The sequence below is a fragment of the Harpia harpyja genome, chromosome 11 (genome assembly GCF_026419915.1).
Source record: "Harpia harpyja isolate bHarHar1 chromosome 11, bHarHar1 primary haplotype, whole genome shotgun sequence".
In the NCBI taxonomy this organism is placed as follows: Eukaryota; Metazoa; Chordata; class Aves; order Accipitriformes; family Accipitridae; genus Harpia; species Harpia harpyja.
The window spans coordinates 24,110,730-24,116,617 of NC_068950.1; the positions used below are offsets into that span (position 1 = coordinate 24,110,730).

At 37.6% G+C, this 5,888-nt stretch overlaps 1 protein-coding gene across 1 annotated transcript in view; it reads right to left on the reverse strand.

The window, feature by feature from the left end:
• The window catches only part of LOC128148618 (uncharacterized oxidoreductase ZK1290.5-like), a 52,638-nt gene that overhangs the window by 46,391 nt on the left and 359 nt on the right, over positions 1 to 5,888 (reverse strand).

Here is a 5,888-nt window from a genome sequence, read left to right on the forward strand (position 1 = left end):
ATTCTAGCTACCCCAAGGATTACACAGAAAGCAACTTTACATGAAAAGATTCTATGAATTTTTGGTATCACCAGCACATCTTGTCAGGAAATCACATGCTACTTGAACAACCCCCCCTGAATTTTATTATTACTGTCCAAAAAAGCCCAATCCAACAACCACCACCAACAAAAACCCAACCAACCAACACCATAAAAAAACCCTCTTCTAATGGGAATATAACTACCATATCAAGGGGATGAAGACAGTCTCACTAGAGAGACCCAGAACAAGCCTTAAGAGATATCTACAATCGGTGTTTTGTGGACTTTTTGCAATAGGGCAATTTTTTTGGTTTTTTATAAAACCAAGAGAAACGTGTTGGTAACGTTCATGAACAAATCAAATACTTTTTACCACTAAGAGACTATCAAGTTTCCCTCATATCACAAAGCCTTTCGACAAAGAGCAATGCCATGCTGAATTTAACCATTCAGCACACGACCTTGAAGAAGCTTCCTAACGTTTCAGTTACAAGAAGAAAAGCCCTTGTACTACCAAATTATATCCAAATGCTTTAGAGGGTAGCATTTTTACCCCTCAGACTTTAAAAAAACAAAACAAAAAAGAGTGACAACTTTAAGTGGGGGCTTCCTATTTAACAGGAGTAACCATGAACAGGACAAATTATGTATTTTTCTTTCAAAGCCTGAAAAGGATGATATTGTGTGTACCATTTTCACAAGTGATCCATTTTTGAGGATGTTGCTTTAGGTAAACACCAAGTATCCTGTAGTTAAATTAAGACAATGTAAGAATATGTAATTCTCTACTATAGTACAAAGACTCACAAAGTATGCAATTCTCAGATACATGTAGCTCCTATGAAAAAGTGTAACTACACCAACTTCAAAACAGTGTCATTTTATATCAGGTATTTGCCCTGTATTTCTAAAACACTAATAAAGTAAGTCTTGCAAATATGGAAAGAAATTATAGCTATTACCAAGATTGTGAATATATCCATTTTCTAAAGCAATCTAAAGCCATTATGAAGTAATGTACTCTCTGGGGCACAGCTTTACATTTGTATCAAGTATTAGGGCCAAAATGCCAACTCATTTTAGACTTAAGCCTACTCTAGTTGAAAGCAGCCTTTGTAATGAAAATTATTGTTGACCATAAACATGCCTGACCCTCTACATATGAATAATATTGGCTAACACAATTGTTAGAATCAAACCGTAAGAAATACAAAGCTGTCAACAGTTTTTATAATCATACAATAAACAAGATGCAGATTATTTTTATTTGTTGATTAAAACTTTAGCTATACAGCATATTTCTAACATAAAGGTGGGCTGCCTTATAATCATCAGTAGGTGTCTCAGGAAAGTCAGCTTGTTTTACCATTGCTAGTAGACTTGTCTTTCTGCTGGACACAAGACAGATACAACACAATATGAATATGAATCTAAGCAAATACAGAATTTTGAATGTACAGAATTTTGCATGTTATTCCAAGTAACCTTTCAGGCTGATCATAAATTTTGCACACTACATCGCCTTCTCTGGTGTACAAATCTATCCTTCTCACTAGATATTTTAATGGAAATGGATTCTCCTCACCAAGAATAGTTTGTGCAAGCAAGCACAGAGCTTCAGAAAGAGAATGGTAGCCTAATAAAAGACCACTTAACCTCCTTCCTTCCCATCTCCTCTTTTGCATCAAACCTTGACCAACTTATTGAAATTCTCCTACAAAAATTTGGAAGCCAAAGCAGCTGTGACATGGAGGCCCATTAAAAAAAACCACCCCAGCATGCTGGTTTTGGCTGGGATAGAGTTAATCTTTTTCATACTAGCTAATATGGGACTACATTCTGGATTTGTGCTGAAAACAGCGTTGATAATGCCAAGATGTTTTCATCACTGCTGAGCAGTGCTTACACAGAGTCAGGGCCTTTTCTGCTTCTCACCCCACCCCACCAGTGAGCAGGCTGGGGGGGCACAAGAAGTTGGGAGGGGACACAGCTGGGACAGCTGACCCCAACTGACCAAAGGGATATTCCAGACCATATGATGTCATGCTCAGCATATACAGCTGGCAGGGGAGAAGGAGGCAGGAGGACGTTTGGAGTTACGGCATTCGTCTTCCCAAGTAACCGCTATGCATGATGGAGCCCTGCTTTCCTGGAGATGGCTGAACACCTGCCTGCCGATGGGAAGTAGCGAATGAACTCCTTGTTTTGCTTTGCTCGTGCACACAGCTTTTGCTTTACTTATTAAACTGTCTTTGTCTCAACCCACAAGTTTTCTCACTTTTACCCTTCTGATTCTTTCCCCCATCCCACTGTGAGGGAGGTGAGTGAGCTGCTGCGTGGTGCTTAGTTGCCAGCTGGGGTTAAACCACAACACCCAGTTAAAAAAACAGCACCACAACACCTTTTGACAACCGAAGCTTGAACAGAAGAAAGGGTATTTTTGACAGAATGCTACCCTAGGCTCTATTGCACTCTTGAGTAACATCATCTGGCCAAGAAACACTTTACATGTCTCCTACTCCAGCTCTCAGTTGCTACAAAAGAGGTTTCATCACTTGGAAATAACTTGCATACCCATCTGAGCTGACTTCCAATTGACATGACTGGATAGTTGCAACCATCTTAACACAGCATATTTATCTCTCTCTGAAGCTTTTACAAAGATTATCTAACAACAGACACAACATACAAGTCCTCAAAGAGGACTTTTCATAGATAACAATTATGTCTGCATGTTCAGGGGGATAAGAAATGACAAAGAAACAACCAAATATTAAATCCTGCCGAAAACGGCCTTGCAGAAGATGCATCCTCATTGAAAAAAATTCTCCTCTACTTTATAGCTGAGTAAATTTTTTGCAGTGCAAACATTAGTTAATGCAGTATGGCTGTAACAAAAATAAGCCATTAATTTGTGAAAGAGTAGTTAAGTGGGAACACCTACCATAGATAAAGATCCCATTGTGTTAGGCTGCATATTATGGTATTTATAGCTTGAGCACAAAAGCAAGTGTGGTGAGTCTTGAGCTTTTTTTTTTTCCTTTTCTTTTTTCCCCCTTTTCTTAAACCCACAATGTTTTGTGACACATGTCAAAGATTTCTTAAAATTACCTGACTAGTCCCTATCTATTACAAGATCCTCAAAAAGCTGCAGAACATAAAAGCAGTATGTCAAGTGTTACTCTAGCAAGACAAAAATAGGTAAGTGAAGTCAAAGAACCAAATCCTGCTGTTCATGACACCACTGTAAGTCAAGAGACACTCCTTGAAAGCCATACCTGACAGAAGTTATTGGGCCAGAAAATATCAGACTTAATTCTCTTGGTCTTATACATTACTATCCATTTACTGTGGTTTGAGTTCAGGCTTGACAATCAACTACTTGGTACTTACAATGAAAGGACAGCAAGCAGCCTGCTATTTGGTAGAGAGTACAAAGGAGTCTTTCTGCCTGTCTACTTTCTCGTCAGCTTATTCTTCCAATAACCTAAGAAATGTATTGCAATCTCCAATAAAAAAAAAGGTGGTTCTGCAGATAGTCTGAAATACAGTTCAGTATATACTGAAACAATGGACATAAGACAACCGAGTCCACTCTCTAAAAAAGACTATTTACTTTTTTTTTTAAAATGTTCATAAAAAAATCTCCAAGTGAACTAAAGTGGCAAAAAGTGTTGCAGGTTAAAACAAGCAATCAATCCACTCTCCCCAAAAAACAGCAAAAGGAAAAAAAACCCAGTAATTTTGAACAACATAGGCCTTTTTGCTCATTATATAAGGACTAAGGGACAGCTGCATCAAATATTCTTAAGGTTAACAGACACTAAAATAACAAATTCATACATTGGGCATACACACACCACATGTTTATGAACAGTGTATGCACATAAACACATGGTAAAAGCAGTTATCAACATTTTGTAGACTTTTAAATTATTTTTTTTAAATCTTTTGGCTGATGATGCTGAATTGCTAAGACTTTTTAACTAATACATGCAGCTCAAATGACTTTGGGTACTTCGAAACAAGCATTACAAGCTCCATCTATTCACTTAGTGTTTCTGGATGAAAGAACAGCCCTATTAAAATCAAAGGCCAACTTCTATTGACTTAAGTGGCTTAATACGCTCTAAAATCCACAGCTCCAATTTTGCTCTCCTTTATACTAATGAAAATCCTAAATAATTGCTCTGAAGTCAGTACACACTCATAGGATAAAGATGAAAAAAGAGCACAAGGGTCATTTTACTTTATAGCTTAGTTTGATACATGTGTGACTGATTAACTCCAGTGTCACAGACAAAGAACATAAATAAGTGCCTTTGATTTGTATGCTTATGTAAAATAATAGAAAATCTGGGATATCAAATTGACCCATGATAAAATTGCATCATGAAAGACTGATTGGGAAGGGTATTCGTGTTTCAGAATACGTTATGAATGAAAGAGACTTCTGGAAAGACTCTTAAGAAGCAGCAGAAAGAGATGCTCAAATACTGTGCCAAATGAATGTGAGGCTTTAATCAAGAGATAGATTAACTCCTTACTTTTACAAGAAACAAAAACTAATGTCAACTATATAAAAAAACAATTATTCAAAAAAACCCAGAAAGATCTGGTCAAGTATGCAATGGTCATTGGTATGTATATGGTACCTGTTTGCCTCTGTGGCATACCTTCCAGGCACTCTGCTACAACTCCCATTTTGGAAGAGTTAATGGTTTCTGTTATTTGTACAGCATGGACAGTGCTCTGACATCACAGAATTACTGGTATTAACCCTCCTCTGCTCACATGGTCCTATGCTGTCTTGGAAAAATGCCCTTTAATCATTTAATAGTTTGGCTCTTTCGAACCATTAGCAAATCCACCAATTAGATGGATTTGGAATTCAGAATAGTATAAACCCGACATTCCTATGTACAACTAAAAGGAGTATACTACAGCAAGCCAATCTTGGGTTTATACCATCTACAGTTCAGTAAAAAAGAAAATCCTTTTCCCAAAGAGCTGAGGGAAAATAAATGCTTTGCTTGCTTTGTGAAGAAAAAGAGAGAGAAAAAAACAACACCTTTCAAATTTCACAGACACTTTCATGCTCAAGTTCTCATTGCAGGAGTGTATTCTGGTTAGCCTGTAGTCCTGTTTTGCTAGGACTGAATGCAGTAGCGTTCCTGAACTATCACTAGCAATAACTCGGACAACTAACATGGTCTTGTAAGGACTTCTAATTTTTCCCCATGTTCACATTTTAGAAAACAAATTCTTTTAAGAGTTTAACCAATTATATTGCAGAACTTCTCACCGCACAATTGATAATAAAATTAAATGTAAATTATAAAAGTCAATTTCCCTTTGCATTTTCATATTTGCAGGCACACTTTTTTTCTCATAAAAACATATTAAAAATATCATACATATTTGTATGAGCAACAGCCAAAACCATGTGTTTGGTAAACTTCAATATAATGTCACCAAACCGTGGTTTTCAATAAGAATAACAGTAATAATAATAAAAAAAAAAATCACACACCAGATTCTGACACACTGCCAGGGTTTGAATTCTTTCAACATACACGTAGGCCACGTGTTCCTGCAACCACAAGGCACAGGCCTTCCGACTCTCACGAAGCTGAGATTCCCACACAGGCTTTCGACTGCAACAGGTGCAACTGACAAAAAAACCCTTCCAGTTAAGATTAATTCAAGCTCGAAAGTCTGCTTTAAAGAAAAGCCTGCTCCCAGGCCTCATAAGAAAAAACAAGCAAGCAAAACCCCACCAAACCACCGAATAATACCGTGGGGAAAGCGGAAGGAGAGATCTGCAGGGGAGCAGGAGGAGCCCCAGAAGGTCCCGTTTCACAG